This window comes from Rhinoderma darwinii, chromosome 4 (genome assembly GCF_050947455.1).
Source record: "Rhinoderma darwinii isolate aRhiDar2 chromosome 4, aRhiDar2.hap1, whole genome shotgun sequence".
Taxonomy (NCBI): domain Eukaryota; kingdom Metazoa; phylum Chordata; class Amphibia; order Anura; family Rhinodermatidae; genus Rhinoderma; species Rhinoderma darwinii.
The window spans coordinates 46,244,741-46,267,467 of NC_134690.1; the positions used below are offsets into that span (position 1 = coordinate 46,244,741).

The window sequence follows — 22,727 nt, forward strand, 5'->3', positions numbered from 1 at the left end:
CATTATTATAACAGTACTACATTACTATAATAACACTACATTACTATGGTTCATAACTTATATGTGATAGATTACAGGTGGATTCTGCGTGTCAGAGACACACAGGACACGTTGACACTGAACCTGTCAGGTCCATGGTACTGACAGATTCACATCATAGCGAACTATACAGCTGCTCTGTATAAAGAATACAGAGCAGCTTTATCTCAAAAAGTAAAAATATTCTTTAATAAAAACTATTTAGAAAGTTGCACTAATGACACTGTCTAACCTTTATATATATATATATATATATATATATATATATATATATATATATATATATATACGCCTTTCAAAGGTATACACAGCCTATAATAAGGTTGAACAGGATTAGTAAAACATGGCTGCTTTTTTTTTTTTTTTTTAACAGCGCCACATTTGTCTATGGATTGTATGTGGTATTGCAGCTAAGCTCCATCGACGTGAATGGGGCTGGACTGCGGTACCACATATAACCTGTGGACAGGTGTGGCACTGTTTTTGGAAGAAAGCAGCCTTGTTTTTCTAATTCTATACAACGGTTCTAACTACCAAGTATCTCGGCTGTGAAAGTCCAACTTGTATGTCTTTTTATTGACATTCAACAAATTTAATTAAAAAAAAATCTGAGGTTTAGGTTTTATTACATCACATTTTGGCTTTACGTTTGGCGCGTTATGCATTCAAATTAAAGCCCTGACGTATGCCACTGTATATTGGGCAGAACTGTGGCTCAGTGGTTAGGACTGTTCAAATCCAACAAAGGACAACATCTGCATGGAGTTTGTATGTTCTCCCTGTGTTTGCGTGGGTTTCCTCCGGGTACTCCGGTTTCCTCCCACACCCCAAAAACATACCATTAGGGAATTTAGATTGTGAGCCCCAATGGGGACAGTAAAAGAGGACCTCTGTACAGCGCTGCGTAATATGTTGGCGCTATATAAGTAACTGAAATAAATAAATATATACCATACAGTGGAATACATCTGTCATAGGATCCCATGCAAAAGAAACCTGTGCCGCGCTGTATAGGTTTCTTCGTGAGATCCCACAGTGCTAAAAAGCACAGTACAACTGACAAAAAGAATGCCAGTGCATATCCCCTGAACAATTTCAAAAAGGACACTCTACACCTGTGAGCGCCAGGGGAAGCTTTGTCTTCAGCGGCCACTGCAGGAGAAATGTGGTATTACATTCTGGCCAACAAAACGAATGGCCATCCAACTAGTACATGGACAGGTCAAGGTGAAACCCCTCTATAACGTCTTATTGTCCTAATAGGGCATATAGACAGGGGTTGTCTTTATTAGACAATACGAGTAGCTTTATGGTAAACAGTTCCCTAAAAAGCTAATAATTGTGAGAACAGAATGACTTGCCACTTATGCGCTGAATATGTCACATGTAAATGCCAGGTTACTGTAACATTAGTAGCAATAAATTGTATCCAGTTTTTTTTACTCCAATAGGGACTCTGCATTAGTTTTGCACTAGGTGTTCGTCTGACACAACTTGGAATCGTCCCAGCGCATTTTTGTTGTTTGGAACTACTTGACCAGACATGAGCATGGCGGCATGTCTCCTTCTATTGCTCAGAATTATCAATTGCCCAAAAAGGTAAATTTTGCATGTAAATTTAAGAAGCATCAAAATAAACTTCCCAATAAAATAACCAGAGCCGCTGCAGACTGCGCAAAAGATATAGTCTAACATGTGCAGCACAAAACACCCTGTTCTACCACAGGTGATTACCATAATACTGTACCAGGTAATCCATAGTAATCCTTATGCCGTACTCAATAATTTACCATCTAAGCATTACAAGGAAATAACCTCAGGAGGCGTTTATAAATAAATATGTACACGGATATGTCTGTATGTAGGAGGAGAGGTTATACAGCAAAGGTTGAGCTCCTGCGGAGGCAGAGCGTAAATAGAGTTCTCTGCGATCAAGTACTGCTCAGAGTATTGGCTTGGAGAGGTGATAGAGGAGTTGTACAGAAGTGAAGGCTAGCAGAGGCCCACTGGCTAATGGGGTGACTTTCTTAATTATATATCATTATAAAAGTGTCCAGGTCAAAGGAGGAACCCAATAGATGGAAACGTGAGAAATCCAGCCCACGGTCATGACACACAACAAACCTCAAATTTGGTGTTAAGTGTGGGCATACCATAGAGGCAGCCGATGGCACCTGGGAAGAGGGAGCCCATTATGGCTGGTCTTGATCCCACTTTAATGGGTGGTGTGAACCTACCCAGGGATGTAGTCTTCACAGGCTGCAATGGTAGCAAACAAAAGCAGTGGAAAATATACTTGAGGGTTCAGGGCACCAGGACTTCTTTTTGCAGGTGGTTATAGCTATGGTAGTGTCAAGTGAAAGGGGCCTAAATGTTATCCAAATGGATACAGTCAATATTAAATGTGGACAACCCCTACTTGTTAGAAGAGTCAATTGATAATCACAATGTGTTCTCCTGCTAGGACTTCCAACGATCATCTGTAATCTGTGAGGAACTTGGCAGTAAGAGTTCAATATCCCTGCAGCGCAACCACAGGAGAAATTTAGCATTACACAGTGACTATTCATATCAATGAGTTGTTTGTGTAATACAGTACAGGACAGGTCCTCCAGAGCGAGAGACGCTCTTTGTAACTACTCTTCACTCTGGCCAAGAAATGAGAATTCCGAACAGAGTACCCCCCCATCTATTAATTCAGAATTCCCTAATAATATGTATGAAAATGTGTTTTCTAAAATGAATAACCTCTTTAAAGAAACCATCCAGGCAAAACTGATACACTGACACAATATCTAGTGCTGGACCTGAGGGGGCGGTGCATGACACAGGAATTCTCTGTTTAGTGACCTTTAAATCCCTGTGTCATGCACAGCCCCTCAGGCCCTGCACTAATCATAACAGTGCATCCGTTTTATTTGGAGTGTTTCTTTAGGGGTCATCTCGATTATGTTTGAGGAGCGTTGCCTCATTGTAGTTACATGACTTCTATCTAATGACAGTGATGGGACTTTTTTCATCTACTTTGCAATGGAAATGTCTATCGATTTATATGGATTATCACCGCTTCTAGGATTTTCCAAGCAAATGTTACACTGATGCATCTGTCCTCTGCGGCCATGTTGCGGATACAGTGGGTCAGATTTATCAATGTTGCCATATTTATGAAGCACTAAGCAACATTTAAGGCTTTGTTCACATCTGCGCTAGGGCTCCGTTCCGACGTTCCGTCTGAGCTTTCAGTCGGAACGGAGCCCTAACAGACACAAACGGAAACCAGAGGTTTCCTTTCCATCACCATTGATTTCAATGGTGACGGATCCGGTGCCAATGGTTTCCGTTTGTCTCCGTTGTGCAAGGGTTCCGTCGTTTTGACGGAATCAATAGCGCAGGAACCCTTGAACAACGGAGACAAACGGAAACCATTGGCACCGGATCCGTCACCATTGAAATCAATGGTGATGGAAATGGAAACCTCTGGTTTCTGTTCGTGTCTGTCAGGGTTCCGTTCCGACGGAAAGGTCCGATGGAACGTCGGAACGGAGCCCTAGCACAGATGTGTACGAAGCCTTTTACTAAGTAAACTATAAGGATATAATTTATACAACTGGTTCCTTCCTGAAATTTGCCTATGAAACCAAACAGTAAATTCATGTGTACCAGACCTCTAGTAAGACATTATATTAGGTAAGAACTTCCATCTGTTACAAGAACCTGATTAGAGAAGTCATTTATCACTTATGTACAGTTCAACTGTTCAACAGCAATTTCTCTTTTATGTATCATGGTATCCCAGTCTGGGTATATACATGTTCTTCCAGGAATCAACCTCGACATACTCGTTACTTTATCTCTATATATACATCTCTGTGGTTTTTAACTGTAACTAATGTTTCTGTAACTGTTTCAATACATTGTGTGATTACACAATTTTATTCCTTGTAAGAGAGTCAGTTTTTAGTGTGTGGCCCTTAACCCAGATACTGTATACCCACTCGAGGATGGCACAGTAATGGAGGCAGACATAGCACAGTTCACTGAAACAGAACTTTCTTCCGGATAGGGCACAAAGTGTTAGGGTATGTTCACACGCTTAACAAAAAACGACTGAAAATACGGAGCTGTTTTCAAGGGAAAACAGCCCCTGATTTTCCGACGTTTTTTGAGCAACTCACGGTTTTCGCAGTGTTTTTCGCTGCGTTTTTTACGGACGTTTTTGGAGCTGTTTTCATTGGAGTCTATGCGAAAACGGCTCCAAAAATGTCCCAAGAAGTGTCCTGCACTTCTTTTGACGAGGCTGTAATTTTAAGAGCCGTCTTTTGACAGCGACGCGTAAAATGACAGGTTGTTGGCACAGTACATCGTAAGACCCATTGAAAGTAATGGGCAGATGTTTGCCGACGTATTGGAGCCGTTGTTTCAGACGTAATTCGAGGCGTAAAACGCCTCCATTACGTCTGAAAATAGGTCGTGTGCCCTGGGACAAAAGATCTCATTGGGCCACCTCCCCTTAACTCCTCTTCATGGCCGACATCAGGGGCAACAGCCTCAAGACATATGGTTAGACCCCCCAAAATGTACAGTGGTCAGTGTAACACATAATAGGCTTAGCTTCCGTTCCCAGTAGACAGAATGACACATGAAAGGCTTAGATACAGGGCCCAGCAGGCAGTGTCACACGTGGCAGGCTTAGATACAGGACCCCAGCAGACAATATTCTTAAACTTACCGTCCTCACTATTGACCAGGGGTCCTGAAGCCATTCAGCGACACAACGTTATGTGCGGAGTACATAACGTTGTGACGTCATGATGCTGAAAGGCATCAGGACACGCGCTGCACCTGGACCCTACTCAGGAGCGAGGAGGGTAAGTATATGGTTACTGCAGTAACAGGGGCCCATTTAGTTTATTACATAGGCCCTAGTTACTACAGTAAGGGTATGTTCACACGGCTTATTTTCGGTTGTTTTTCGGGCCGTAAACGACGGAAAAATCGGAAGCAGAACGCCTCCAAACATCTGTCCATTGATTTCAATGTGAAAAGTGCCGTTCTGTTCCGACGGGCCGTTCTTTTGAACGGCCATTTTGAAAAACGGCCGCGTAAAAAAATGGCCGCGAAAAAGAAGTGCATGTTACTTCTTGAGCTGTTTTTGGAGCCGTTTTTCATTGACTCTATAGAAAAAAACGCTCCAAAAACGGACGTAAAATACCCTGCGAAAAACGCGAGTTGCTAAAAAAAGTCTGAAAATCAGGAGCTGTTTTCCCTTAAACACAGCTCTGTATTTTCAGACGTTTTTGAGTTTGCGTGTGCACATACCCTAACCGTGGATAGACATGGTGCGGGGGCTGTGAGCCGCCTGGCTTTGGGGCTTGGATACAATCGCGACCCCTATAGCTGCGCCACTGCTGATGGGCACGTAGCTTGGTGGTTACAAGTGTTGGCACACATCATGGTGGCTACAGTCTCTGATGGGTTCAATCTGCAGTCTCTGGTCCCACTTGCAGGTAGAGGTGACAAAACTTTCACCCGGCCCTGATACAGGAACACATTGGAAGTGGTCCGAAACCACTTGCAGGATACACAGGGCATCCTCCGGTCATGGAGCACTCTCCCCGGAAAAGTCCCAAGTAATTCAGCAGTCCTGTTCAGGATCAAATCTCCGGGAAGCAGCCCGCAACCGCTCATCATATACACAGGGTCACTGCCTTTTCGGCGACAAACACTGGCTTGAGCGACTCCTCTCCACAGACCTCCTCCGGTTCTCACTGTAATGTCAGTTCTGTGCACTATCTTGCACCTGACAGGCTCTCTGTAATCTCTCCAATCACGCAACTTCTACCTCGATGCCGCGCCAAAACAGCTGCTTATATAACCTAGCTTCACCTAAGGACGAAGCCCACGTGGCACCACGCTACTGGTCCGCACACATGACATGAGACCCAGCCAGGCCACCGCGCCCGCCTGTAAACAGTACAAACATTTCAACAACTTTTAATTGTATAGGTCCTGCAAATAAAAGAATTTTAATTGCAACTTTGTCACAACGCATAAATTCAAAATGAACGTCCAGTTAGCTTTACTGGTGCCAAACTTCAATAGGTCAGTTCGAGTGGACTATTCTGTATAGGGTGCTGGACTTTGCTGTAGTCCGCTTATGCTGGAGCACCGCCAAACATGCTAGTGAGTATCAGACACAAGGCCTCTTTAATCATAGTGCAAATAGTGGCAGTACCTTGGCCACCCTTCCCCCACTTACACACTAACATTACAACACATGATGATGAAATTACAAGCCGTCCGTGGCCCATCAGTGGCACTTGTCTTGCACATGTTCTGTGCAAGCCCCTGGTAAATGGTCTCCTGCCCTGTCCTTGCCCGGCACGCTCCTTGTCATTGCCCCTGTTCTCTGCCCAGCCTCACCTGCAGTTATGTAAGAGGCTAGTTATAACGAATAACTTCATCTTTGTGTGACATGTTGTTAGTTCTGAGTATTATTTAAGCTCAAGTTTAATTTCTAGAAAGCGACAACATCAAAGAGGATATTTCTGCTGTGACTCAAAAGACCTCAACACCTACCAAGATATGGCTTGGCCGAGCGGAGCTTATCATATAAGGGTCCCATTACACCAAACAATATTGGCTGTAAAAATGAGCGCCGATCAACGAGACAGCTGGGTGATTGGCGCTCGTTTGCTCCTTTTACAAGGAGCTATGATCAGTATTGTATGGGGATGCGCACTCGTTACTACGATCGCTCATCCTCATACATTTCAATCATGTCAGCAGCACGTTTACACAGGTAGATGTGCTGCCGACGAAGATAATATTTTGTGCTACATAAACGATACGATCAGCCGATGAACGAGCGTTTGCTCGTTCATCGGCTGATCTTTGCCCTGATTACACAGGGCAATGATCGGGAATGAGCGTTCATATGAACGCTTGTTTGCCCGATAATTGACCCGGTAAAAGGACCTCCACAACTCATTGTGAAACTACCATATGTGGATTTACATATCATCATGATGCACAAACAATACAGACCAGTAAAATTACAAATTCAGCTCTGCTACATCATGAAGGTGTGAAGCAGACGGTGGTTGTATGCTGCTGTTATTTCAGTGCACCTCAATGGATTTCTTAAAATATAAAAAAAAATAAAAAACATCCCAGGAATCTTCCTTCTTTTTCTAACTCAAGCACAACAAGATCCTCGTACACATTCAGGGCGATGCGCACGTATTCTGCAGGAATGTCACGCTCACTTGAAGAAAAATGTGACTGTCACACAGATTATCCCCTGACCCCCCCCTGTCACTGCCAAGAGGCACAACATCTGCCTACCCAGCTCCAAAGCTTTGTGCACATGTGTTATGCCCCGACATGTTCACCAAATAGAAGTCTAATTCTTGGGTGAACTGGATGATTCCATTTTGATGTAAATATCTCTGGATTCACAAATTGCACAAAGCCACTATAGATGAAGGGCGGACATGGGGAACCTTTATTCTTCCGCAAGGGGCCAGGAGAAAATGGATATTTTTAAGGAAAGTTCTGTTAAAATTGACTTGGGGACTAAGATTCACATTGTAAAAATTACAGTGTTTCAGAACAGAATTATCAGAACTTAGGGCCTGTTCACATCAGGGTTGCTTTCTGTTGAGGGGTTCGGTCTGAGCTTTCCATTGGGGGAACCCCTCAACGGGAAGGTAAACGGAAACCTTAGCTTCTGTTTGCATCACCATTGATCTCAATGGTAACGGAAATTTTTGCTAATGGTTTCCATTTGTTACCGTTGTGAAAGGGCTCCATTGTTTTGACGGAATCAATAGCGCAGACTACGGAAATCAACGCTAATGTGAACACAGCATTAATCTTTGAAAAATTTGCCATTGGTTTTCTATTACGGAGCTGTATTTGCCACAAGTCCACGGAGGCTGAAATGTTGGCATATGGATTTATATGTTGGAATATGTGCAGCCAAGTTATTTGCTAATCTCATCAATTATTATGAAGTGACAAGATTCTTAATCAGATATCTAGTTCATGTTTCAGTACAATTTACGGATGCGCTGTGCTGCGCTAGTACAGCGCTCTATCAAAAACCGCACTGCAAAAACGCATTTCCTCAGAGTGTCTATAGTGTCCCTCACATACGATGTTCAAGGTACAGACTAGCGTTTTGTGACAAACTGTCTATTCCCGATACAATCAGACAACCTTTCAATTAACTGTTTGGCTCGCAGTACACAAGATCTAAAGGAGTGTATAGAGTCCGCAAAAAAATTCTCCAATAATCCAGAATATGAGACAAAAGAGACCATATTACAACAAGAAATAGAAAAATTCACAGGTCATATTAAACAAAGGAAACACTTTCAATTGGTCCGTGATACGTTGGACTTTAAGCAGGGGAGGATTTTTGACTATAGCGCCAGAATTGGTACATCTCAGGAACCTGATATGGATCTGTCCTCGTCCGAACAAGAACAATCTGATTCGGAGCACAGTAGAAACCCATTGAGAAGAGGCCGGGGAGGGAATGATGAGACTAGATATCCAACTCGTATGGACCAAAGAGGTAGAGGAAGGGGAAAGGGTCCCAACCGTGGTGTTTTTTTTTAGCCAAGAATCACCCCATCTCAGAGGCAGGAGGGACATATAGGTTTGAGATCCTTACATCATGAAGATGATTTACAAGTAATAAATCTGTCTACACGGACTCTGACAAGTGAGGAAATTAAGGTTTTGAAGAAGGGTCTGTCCTTTGTCCCCACCAATAAATGTAATCTGTTTACATGGATTAAGGATTTGAATCTTTTTGCACGCAAGTTAAAATGGAAAAAAAAAATCAAAACACGGCAGACGACAATGTCTAGAATTAGGTATCACGGAAGAGGACCTGCCATACCTTAAAATATTAGAGGGCCTGTGGGAGGAATGTCACAGAGATGCAGGGAAGGGTCCCTTTATGGAGTTGAGGCTATCCTCCACTAAGAATGCACCCTTAGTGACAATACCCCTTTTGACATATTTTTAAAGGTGGTCGAGGATAAACTGAAATTATTGGAGAATCCTAGGGGGTGTAGGTTTAATATCACCATGGGGGATATGGCAGGTCTACAGTCTCTGGAGAGAGATGACACGATTATAATTAAGCCTTCATGCAAGGGCGGTAATATTGTAGTAATGAATCGGATCCAGTACAGCAGAATATGCCATCTAATACTAGGCAACCTAGATTGTTGTAGATTACTTACATGTGACCCCACCCCGACATTCAGAAATAAACTAAAGTGTATCCTGAACCATGCCAAATCATTAAACTTGATAAGTGATAAAGAAATGACATTTATGCTAATCGACCACCCACAATGTGCTACGTTCTATGGCCTTCCCAAAACACATAAGGGGGTAACTCCGTTGAAAGGTTATCCGATTGTATAGGGAATAGACAGTTTATTGCAAAATGCTAGTCTGTACCTTGACCAAATCCTCAGACCGTGTGTAGTCTCCCTCCCATTGTATGTGAGGGACACTATGGACGCTCTGAGGAAACTTGAGGATTTACGGTGTGATGCCGATGTACTATTGGCTTCACTTGATGTTGAGGCGCTGTATAGCTCCATCCCTCATGATCAGGGATGTAGAGCCGTGGCACATTTTTTGAATGGGAAAGGAATACAATATCAGGCCCATAATGAGTTTGTTATCAATCTACTTAAGGTCATCTTGGAGCACAACTTCTTCTTGTTTGACCAGAAGATTTTCCACCAGTTCAGGGGAGTGGCGATGGGGAGTTGGTGTGAAACAGAGGTTGTCTTCAGTGAGATAATGGAAAAATGGACATCCTGTATCCTCCTGTGGATCAGATTCATTGACGATGTTCTGATCCTATGGACAGGAACGAAGGGTCAATTTGACGCGTGTGTTGGTATCCTTAACGTGAATGATTTGGGCCTGTTTTTCACGTCCGAAGTCCACGAGAATCAGATTACATTTGTTGATGTGAGTATTTCAAAGATGGTTACAGGGGCTATTCAAACAAATATGTATCGTAAAAAGACAGCAACCAAAAGTCTGTTACGGTGGGAAAGTTGGCATCTGATGACTCTAAGGCAAGGTATCTATACTTCAGAGCGCGGCGCAACTGTTCCACTATTTCCGACTTTAAAACCTCCGCACGGGAACTGAGAGACAGGTTCAAGTGGTGGGGATATTCTCATGGGGTTTTGAAGATGGCATATCTAAATGCTCTTGGATGCAACAGAAATGAATTATTGAATCCCAAACCTAAGAAATCTGAAGAAGAATGTATCCGGGTCATAGGGACATATGATTCGGCTAATAGAGAGATCAGGGAAATCCTACAACGATACTGGGGGATATTGAGAGCTGACACAGATGTAGGTGGTCTGGTAGGGGAATCTCCTATGATTACATACAGGAGGCGACGCAACATAAGAGATCGTTTGGTACATAGCCAACTTAATCCACAGGTCAAACCCATCACTTGGTTTAACAGCAGACTAAAAGGAACCTTTAGATGTGGCTGGTGTGGGGCCTGTGATTCCATTCTATGTAGCAAAAATGTTAAAAGTCCTAAGACCGGTGAGATTTTTGATAACAGGTCATATATCAACTGTAAAACAAAGGTTATTGTATACCTGATCACATGTGGATGCCAGTTACAATATGTTGGGAAGAAAAGTAGGGAATTCAGGAGAAGGATTCGGGATCATGTAGGAGACATAAGGAGAAAAGATGACAACCCGGTGTCACGTCATGTGTGGGAATGTCATAAGTGGCATGCAATGACCCTCAAATTTCAAGGAATTTAACAAATTAGACGATCAGCGAGAGGTGGAAATTTGGATAAGAGAATTCTGCAGAAAGAAGCACAGTGGATCTTTCATATGCAGACTATCAATCCATCTGGTCTCAATGAACAAATTTCATATACTTACTTCCTTTGGCCTTACATGACAGCTCATTTTTGACCTCTAGTATTCTGATGATATCTGCATCAGTTGTACTGTATTATTCTTCCACCTCCTGTATTCCACACAATTACCTACCTGTATCACGATCACAGGTTATGTGGACCCACTAGGCCGCTCCGCCGTAGCGGAGAGGCAGCTGGCCTAGTCACAGTCTATACAAATGTCAATAGCAGTTCGTAACACACGGGTACCTGAACTAGTCCAGACAGTGGCCATGGCTTCAGCACGGATGGAGGTAGGCGCAGCAGGCCGCGCCAGACGCGACGGACAGTGCTAGACGTGGCAGACGACACCGGACAAGGCAGAAGACACCGGATGTGGCAAACGACAGCTGGTGTAGTAGGGCACCACTCCAATCCCAAGAGGCTCAGAAACGAGAACACAGCACAGGATACAGGATACGGGTAACAGGGCACGGGTAACCACTGGAATGGGAAAACACTAAGGGACCATTTGCAAGACTTGGGATACACTAACAACGCTCAGGCAAGGATCAGAAGGCAGGGCCCTTCTTATAGTCCAGGAATCACGTGTAGTAGTTGATGATGATGATTGTTCACATGTGGGTGCGCTGGCCCTTTAAGACCGGGCGCGAGCGTGCGCATGCACCCTACGGGACACAGCGGACCAGAGCGGAAGTGAGCTCTGGTGTATCCTAGGAAGGAGATGCGAGCCAACGCTCACTGATCCATGGCCGCGGGCGTCGGGAGGTGAGTAAACACGACGGCCCGCAGCCATGGACGCTACGCAATCACTGGTCTCAGTGGCACAGGATCACTGAGGCCAGTCATTGGCTGCAGTGATAGCGTTGAGGAGGCGGCAGCGCTGGAACGCCAGGGATCTGTGAGGTAAGTAATGCTTCTTTTTTTTTTTAATGCATCCCTCCTACCTTGGCAAATTTTTTTAATAAGTCGGAAAACCCCTTTAACTCCTTAAAAGGTTCCCGACCACTGGCTGTGTATTTACGGCTAGTGATCAGGGTCCTTAAAACCCGCACCATGGACTATTTATGGCGCGGGTTTTAGCTTGCTGCCCGAGTGATCGGGCAGCTGAATGTCGGGTCTCCGGCTGTCAGTGACTGCCGGGGACCCTGAGGAGAACATAGAAGCAGCTTTCGCTGCTTCTGTCGTCTCCGATCTCTTTTACACAGCGCTCAATGAGCGCTGTGTATAGGAATAGAGGCAGCGGCCGCTCCGCTGTCTCTATTGGTCCCGGTGATCATGTGACTGGTCACATGATCGGCGGGATTCCGTTAGTGGCAGGCTGCTGCTGGGTCTAACCAGACCCAGCGCAGCCCTATTAGTGACAGTTAGGCCTCGTTTACACGAGCGTGATATACATCCGTGCGACGCGCGTGCTTTTCACGCGGGTCGCACAGACCTATACAATTCTATGGGGCAGTGCAGACAGTCCGTGAGTTTTGCGCAGCGTGAGTCCGCTGCGTAAAACTCACGACATGTTCTATATTTCGCAGTTTTTCGCGCATCACGCACCCATTGAAAACCATGCATGTCACACTGAAGCACTTCCGTGCGAACAGCGTGAATTGCGCAACAACTGTTAAACTCTGAATGTAAACAGAAAAGCACCACGTGCTTTTCTGTTTACAAACATCCAAACGGAGTGTCATAATGATGGCGGCTGCGCGAAAATCACTCAGCCGCGCATCATACACTGATAACACACGCAGCTGTTAAGTGCCTTTTGCGCACGCAAAACGCTGCGTTTTTTGCTTGCGCAAAACGCACACGCTCGTGTAAATGAGGCCTAACAGTGGAAAAAGACGGTGTAAAAGAAAGAAAAAATATATATAAAGTTCCCCAAAGGTGTTTTTTGACCTTTGTGGGACAGACCATAGTAATAAAAAAATAAAAGTAAAATAAAGTGCAAACATTTTTTATAATAATACACATAAAATACACACCCCCAAAGAAAAGGTCCCCCCCACCAATCATTGTCGTAACGCTAGCCCTGACCCAATTACCCCAATATAGACATGTAATATATTAAAATTTACGGTAGACAATGACGATCACAAATAAAAGGTCTATTTTAGGGTAAAATTATGTTTTTACCAAACAAAATAGCTGAAAAATAAAAAAGCTTATTTTTTTACTATTATTTTCAAACTTTAAGCCTAAAAATTCTAAAATAGCAAAAAGGATGTGTATAAAAATGATAAAGAAAGAAACCTGCATTGTCTATGGAAAAAAGAATGCAAAAATCACGCCGCTAGCCCAACTAGTAAAAAAATTATAGCCATTTAATTAACGCGTGCTAAAAATGGCTAAACTGTGTCTGGTCCTGAAGGCTCAAAACAGCCCGGACCTGAAACTATTAAGGAAGCAGCTATTATTCAAATTATTAATCGTAGAATAAAAACGTTCATGATCTCAAGATCTCTGCATTCTGACAGTGAATGGAATCATTAAATCCTGATCATGTCCAACTTATGCAGGTGCACAAGCTGTGCATCTGTGTCACTTGAGTCATATCAGGACAGGTTTACAGAAGTTTTCAGGAAATAAGAATGTTTTCTTGTACTGACAGCAAGCACAGATCTTGAAAATAGTGAAGAATTGATAAACAAAATATATGAGAAAATTGCATAGCTGAGCTTCAATGTAATTCCATATCGCCTAATATGGTATAATTGTCCAGAGGCTTTTAGGCTGGGTTCACACGTGGCGGAATTTCACTTAAATTCCGCTGCGGACACTCCGCAGCGTTAATCCGCAGCGGAGCCGTTTGTCCATTGACTTACACTTTAATTTAGCAGTGTTCGTTTAGACGAGGCGTAAAATTCCGCTGCGGAGCATAGGCTGCGGAGCGGAATTTGGTGTCCGCAGCATGCTCTGTCTGTTGCGGAGCAGTGGCGGACTCATGGCGGAATTTATCCATTGACTTCAATGGAGATTCTAAGTTCCGCAATGAAGTCCGCAGCTGTCATGCACATGTTATGTGTGCTGCGGATGCGTCTTGCTTTTTTAACATGACATTTCTTCATTCTGGCTGGACCTATGTATTTCTAGGTCTACAGCCAGACTGAGGAAGTCAATGGGGCTCCCGTAATGACGGGAGCGTTGCTAGGAGACGTCAGTAAATAGTCACTGTCCAGGGTGCTGAAAGAGTTAAGCGATCGGCAGTAACTGTTTCTGCACCCGGGACAGTGACTACCGATCCCAATATACAGAAACCTGTAAAAAAATATAAGTTCATACTTACCGAGAACTCCCTGCTTCTGTCTCCAGTCCGGCCTCCCAGGATGACGTTTCAGTCTAAGTGACGGCTGCAGCCAATCACAGGCCAAGCACAGGCTGCAGCGGTCACATGGACTGGCGCGTCATCCAGGGAGGTCGGGCTGGATGCCGAAAGAGGGACGCGTCACCAAGACAACGGGCGGTAAGTATGAATTTCTTTGACTTTCACTAGGGAAAGTGCTGTCCCTTCTCTCTATCCTGCACTGATAGGGAGAAGGGAAGCACTTTTCCCGAAGTACGCAGCAGCTAGTCCGCATCAATTTACTGCACATTTTGTGCAGATCCGCAGCAGAATCTGCAACGCAGATTCTGTGCGGCATTGATGCGGACAGTTGCGGAGGAAATCCGCCACGTGTGGTCATGCCCTTATATAGGAAATAATTTTTTTCCAAATTTTGACACACATTCTGATGCAAATTGCACATGGCGAGTACCACATTTATTATTGTGTTTTCGACATATTGTACACTGAGGTATACAGCTTTTAAAAAAAGTACAGAAAAAAATGGCGCAGACGTAAAATGTGACAAATATTTGCGCCATTTTTTCCGTGAAAAACATTGTCACAAAATGTACACCAGTAATTAAGTGGTGAAAGGAAGTGAAAAGAGTTTTCAGCCTTTTGATGTAGACAAGACTTTTAAGATGTAATGACAGCAAGCAGAGGAATTGAAATGCTAAGGAGCAGATTTTCAAAGACTGGTATTTCATACGCATCTTCCCGCTAGCCGTGTGCACAGCGACCGTGGCCATGCCCCACAATTTGGGCACAACGTCTGCGGCTGTACGCCATCCATTTCCCCATCGGACATAAAATAAAAAGAAGTACAATCAGCTCACTGCTCCTCTTTCCCCTCAAACACATTTGTTTTACAAGTTTCACCTGTAAAAATTGCATATGCAAAAAATGCTTAGAAATGTGGCAAATCAGGGTAAAACCACTTGAGGTTTTGTCGCCATTTGATACGTTTTTTACCATGTGACTAAAAAAGATGCACCCTAAAAAGGCCAAAAGTCACAATTTCAATGCAAATTATGACTTTTGGGCCCTTTTGCAACTTTTCTACGGTAGAAAACGGGCATAGAAATGTTGATAAATTCCCCCCAAAGTATTCTAGAAAGTATTATACAGTGGATAAAGGTCATTCAGACCCTCACACACTGCAACAGATCAGGTGCTAAGAAAAGGGTTAGGGTATATTCACACGCTAAAGTAAAAACGGCTGTAAAATACGGAGCTGCCTTCAAGGGAAAACAGTCTATGATTTTCAGCCGTTTTTAAAGCAAACTTTTTTTGAAGCATTTTTTGGGGCCATTTTTGGAGCTATTTTTCTATTAACGCAATGAAAAACGCCTCCAAAAACGGCTCAAGAAGTGACATGCACTTCTTTTTACGGGGCGTTTTAACATGCCGTTTTTTCAAACGGTCGCGTAAAAAAACGGCCCGTCTGAACGAAACTCAGTTTTTCCCATTGAACTCAATGGGCAGATGTTTTGTAGGCGTTCAGCTTCCGTTTTTTCACTGCGCGTGATCATACCCTGAAGCTCACACAGAAGTCAAGGAAAAGTGAGGTGTCTCTGGGCAGGGAGGCCAGCCCAGGCTAGAAGCTGCTTAGGCCAAGGTCGGAATCAGCGCCAAGAAATGGCCGAAAACGCCTTTCATTGATTTCAATAGGAGGCGGAGGCGTTTCCTTCCCGAGCGACTTTGCGGGAAGAAATAGCGGCATGTCCTTTTTTGCCACAGTTCCGCCTCTGACCTCCCATTGAAATCAATGGGAGGCAGAAAAAGCGTTTTTCGCACGTGGTACTTAACCCCTTCCCGACCACCCCACGTAGATTAACGGGCTGCAGCACTGGTGCTTGTGCCAGCAGCCCGTTAATCTACGTGTGCTCCTTAGGGTATGTTCACACGCCCTATATACGGACGTAATTCAGGCGTTTTACGCCTGCAATTACGCCCGAAAAAACGGCTGCAAACATCTGCCCATTGAATTCAATGGGTCTTACGGTGTTCTGTGCAGACGGGCTTTTTTTTTGCATGTCACTTCTTGGGACGTAATTGGAGCCGTTTTTCAATGACTCCATTGAAAAACAGCTCCAATTACGTCCGTAATTGACGCCGCAAAAAACGCGAGTACGAGCAATTGTGTCTGAAATTAAGGAGCTGTTTTCGCCTGAAAACAGCTCCGTAATTTCAGACGTAATTGACGTTGCCGTGTGAACATACCCTAACAGAGCACACAGGCGCTCCCCGCAGCCCGGCATCTCCAAGTACGGGCTGCTACTAGCAGCCTTAGGCCAGATTCACACGAACGTGTGCGTTTTGCGCGCGCAAAATACTCTGCGTTTTGTGCGCGCAAAAGGCATTTGTCAGCTCCGTGTGCCCTGTTCATATGGATGCGCGGCTGAGTGCTTTTCGCGCAGCCACCATCATTATGACACTCCGTTTGGATGTTTGTAAACACAAAAGCACGTGGTGCTTTTCTGTTTACATTCGTTCTTTTACTGCTGTTGCGCGAATAACGCGAGTCCCACGGAAGTGCTTCCGTGTGGCATGCGTGATTTTCACGCACCCATTGACTTCAACGAGTGCGTGATGCGCGAAAAACGCAGAAATATAGAACATGTCGCGAGTTTTACGCAGCGGACTCCGCAAAAAATAAGCCCTCACACGGCTTTCCTGATAGAAAAATAAAAAGCTGTGGCTCTTAGAATATGGCGACACAAAAACAAATTATTTTTTTTAAAACCGTGATTTTATCGTGCAAACACCGTAAAACATGAAAACCTACATACATATGGTATCGCCGTAATCACATCGACCCACAGAATAAATAAAATATGTCATTTATAGCGCACGGCGAATGCTGTAAAAAAAAAGAATCAAAAACAATAGATGTTTGGACGGCCTAATTCCACTAAATTCAGCAAAAAACCTATGGGATGAAAATGCTCACAATACCTCTACTATATTGTCGTTTCCCAAATGGGATTATATGCCTCCAAAATACTCTGTGTGAACTAGGCCTTAGGGTCCGTTCAGATGTTGAGGTGCGATTAAAACCGCATTGAAAAATCGCAGCCCAAAACTGCGTGCGTTTTTACTGCAATTTGGTGTGTTTTCGCTGCAGTTGCGTTTTTATCATCACATGACCACGACAGATTGTTATCACCTGGAAGTAAACAATGAAGGATACCATTGAATAACAGCAAGCGGAGATTTTGAAAACCGTGGGGAATTACTGCAGAAAATATATTGGAAAAATGTCTAACTTTTCAATTGCACAAATCAAAATAATGTTTTATTACACAAAACCGGACGATCCCTTTAAAATAAGCAATTCACCAAATTTTATCTTAGTTCCGGTTTAGGACTTTTTTTTATAGTTTTTTATTAGCTGATTACATCCTTGTATAATTGATTTGGGGCTTTTCAATGGTTCCTGTAACAAATCACGGCAGGAAAAAACAAATGTGAGAGGATGGTAGTTTTCTCTTGTGCCTGATTTTCTTTTCTTTTTTTTTTGTAGACAGGTTGGCGAAGTGCCTGGCAATCCACTTGTACTGACATATTTTGGGCAAAGCTTTATAAAAAGGGAGCCATGTGGGCAATGTTAGTAAACATTATCCGGCACAGTCTGGTGTGACACCAGCGGCAGCAGGAGGGTGATTAGCTGGCAGATCACATGAACTGGACACACAAGAAGATTGCGCTGCCTGTGAGACACAGCTCCGCCAGCCCTGTAATCTAGCAGCTGCTCCTGTTTCCATGGCAACTGTGAAAAGCGAACAATGAGCGAAGGCTGCGGCGTGCGATCTTTATGCAAAAATGCCTCCAGCCCGCCGCAGCCCACCAGCCTCCCCTCTGTCCTCGCACGTTATGTGCACCTCCGACCCGCACTGTGATCTGTAGTCAAGAACGAAACAAAGATCCGCGGCGGGGTAAACAGATTATTAACCCTCAACTACACAGAAAACTCAAACTAGTAACAAAGGAACAATATATACACACACTTACCCCTAATATACTATATACACATACCCCTAATATACTATATACACATACCCCTAATATACCATATACACATACCCCTAATATACTATACACATATCCCTAATATACTATATACACATACCCCTAATATACTATACATACATATACCCCTAATATACTATATACACATACCCCTAATATACTATACATACATACCCCTAATATACTATATACACATACCCCTAATATACCATATACACATACCCCTAATATACTATACACATATCCCTAATATACTATATACACATACCCCTAATATACTATATACACATACCCCTAATATACTATATACACATACCCCTAATATACTATACATACATACCCCTAATATACTATATACACATACCCCTAATATACTATATACACATACCCCTAATATACTATACATACATATCCCTAATATACTATATACACATACCCCTAATATACTATATACATATACCCCTAATATACTATATACACATACCCCTAATATACTATACATACATATCCCTAATATGCTATATACACATACCCCTAATATACTATACATACATACCCCTAATATACTATACATACATACCCCTAATATACTATATACACATACCCCTAATATACTATATACACATACCCCTAATATACTATATACACATACCCCTAATATACTATACACACATACCCCTAATATACTATACATACATACCCCTAATATACTGTACACACATACACCTAATATACTATACATACATATCCCTAATATGCTATATACACATACCCCTAATATACTATACATACATACCCCTAATATACTATACACATACCCCTAATATACTATACATACATACCCCTAATATACTATATACACATACCCCTAATATACTATATACATATACCCCTAATATACTATATACACATACCCCTAATATACTATACACATACCCCTAATATACTATACACACACATACCCCTAATATACTATACATACATATCCCTAATATGCTATATACACATACCCCTAATATACTATACATACATACCCCTAATATACTATACACATACCCCTAATATACTATATACACATACCCCTAATATACTATATACACATACCCCTAATATACTATATACATATACCCCTAATATACTATATACACATACCCCTAATATACTATACATACATATCCCTAATATGCTATATACACATACCCCTAATATACTATACATACATACCCCTAATATACTATACACATACCCCTAATATACTATACATACATACCCCTAATATACTATATACACATACCCCTAATATACTATACACACATACCCCTAATATACTATATACACATACCCCTAATATACTATATACACATACCCCTAATATACTATACACACATACCCCTAATATACTATATACACATACCCCTAATATACTATATACACATACCCCTAATATACTATATACACATACCCCTAATATACTATACATACATACCCCTAATATACTATACACACACATACCCCTAATATACTATATACACATACCCCTAATATACTATATACACATACCCCTAATATACTATACACACATACCCCTAATATACTATACACACATACCCCTAATATACTATATACATATACCCCTAATATACTATATACACATACCCCTAATATACTATACACACATACCCCTAATATACTATATACACATACCCCTAATATACTATATACACATACCCCTAATATACTATATACACATACCCCTAATATACTATACACACATACCCCTAATATACTATACACACATACCCCTAATATACTATACATACCCCTAATATACTATACATACATACCCCTAATATACTATATACACATACCCCTAATATACTATACACACATACCCCTAATATACTATACACACATACCCCTAATATACTATATACACATACCCCTAATATACTATATACACATACCCCTAATATACTATATACACATACCCCTAATATACTATACACACATACCCCTAATATACTATATACATATACCCCTAATATACTATATACACATACCCCTAATATACTATATACACATACCCCTAATATACTATATACACATACCCCTAATATACTATACATACATACCCCTAATATACTATATACACATACCCCTAATATACTATACACACATACCCCTAATATACTATACACACATACCCCTAATATACTATATACACATACCCTAATATACTATATACACATACCCCTAATATACTATATACACATACCCCTAATATACTATACATACATACCCCTAATATACTATATACACATACCCCTAATATACTATACACACTTACCCCTAATATACTATATACACATACCCCTAATATACTATATACACATACCCTAATATACTATACACATACCCCTAATATACTATACACACATACCCCTAATATACTATACATACATACCCCTAATATACTATATACACATACCCCTAATATACTATACACACATACCCCTAATATACTATATACACATACCCCTAATATACTATATACACATACCCCTAATATACTATATACACATACCCCTAATATACTATACATACATACCCCTAATATACTATATACACATACCCCTAATATACTATACACACATACCCCTAATATACTATATACACATACCCCTAATATACTATATACACATACCCCTAATATACTATACACACATACCCCTAATATACTATACACACATACCCCTAATATACTATATACATATACCCCTAATATACTATATACACATACCCCTAATATACTATATACACATACCCCTAATATACTATATACACATACCCCTAATATACTATATACACATACCCCTAATATACTATATACACATACCCCTAATATACTATATACACATACCCCTAATATACTGTATACACATACCCCTAATATACTATATACACATACCCCTAATATACTATATACACATACCCCTAATATACTATATACACATACCCCTAATATGCTATATACATATACCCCTAATATACTATATACACATACCCCTAATATACTGTATACACATACCCCTAATATACTATATACACATACCCCTAATATACTATACATACATATCCCTAATATACTATACATACATACCCCTAATATACTATATACACATACCCCTAATATACTATATACACATACCCCTAATATACTATATACACATACCCCTAATATACTATATACACATACACCTAATATACTATGCACACATACCCCTAATATACTATATACACATACCCCTAATATACTATACATACATACCCCTAATATACTATACACACATACCCCTAATATACTATATACACATACCCCTAATATACTATACACACATACCCCTAATATACTATACATACATATCCCTAATATACTATACATACATACCCCTAATATACTATATACACATACCCCTAATATACTATATACACATACCCCTAATATACTATACACATACCCCTAATATACTGTATACACATACCCCTAATATACTATACACACATACCCCTAATATACTATATACACATACCCCTAATATACTATATACACATACCCCTAATATACTATACACATACCCCTAATATACTGTATACACATACCCCTAATATACTATACACACATACCCCTAATATACTATATACACATACCCCTAATATACTATACATACATACCCCTAATATACTATATACACATACCCCTAATATGCTATATACATATACCCCTAATATACTATATACACATACCCCTAATATACTATACACATACCCCTAATATACTGTATACACATACCCCTAATATACTATACACACATACCCCTAATATACTATATACACATACCCCTAATATACTATACATACATACCCCTAATATACTATATACACATACCCCTAATATACTATATACACATACCCCTAATATACTATACACATACCCCTAATATACTATATACACATACCCCTAATATACTATACACACATACCCCTAATATACTATATACACATACCCCTAATATACTATACACATACCCCTAATATACTATATACACATACCCCTAATATACTATACACACTTACCCCTAATATACTATACACACATACCCCTAATATACTATATACACATACCCCTAATATACTGTACATACATACCCCTAATATACTATACATACATACCCCTAATATACTATACATACATATCCCTAATATACTATACATACATACCCCTAATATACTATATACACATACCCCTAATATACCATATACACATACCCCTAATATACTATACACATACCCCTAATATACTGTATACACATACCCCTAATATACTAT

At 41.2% G+C, this 22,727-nt stretch overlaps 1 long non-coding RNA gene across 1 annotated transcript in view; it reads left to right on the forward strand.

Moving 5' to 3' along the window:
• The first annotated feature begins 18,112 nt into the window (after positions 1 to 18,112).
• The window catches only part of LOC142760687 (uncharacterized), a 36,372-nt gene continuing 31,757 nt past the window's right edge, over positions 18,113 to 22,727 (forward strand). The window contains exon 1 of the long non-coding RNA XR_012883358.1: positions 18,113 to 18,247. This is a non-coding gene — a long non-coding RNA (uncharacterized LOC142760687). The remainder of the gene's footprint in view (positions 18,248 to 22,727) is intronic.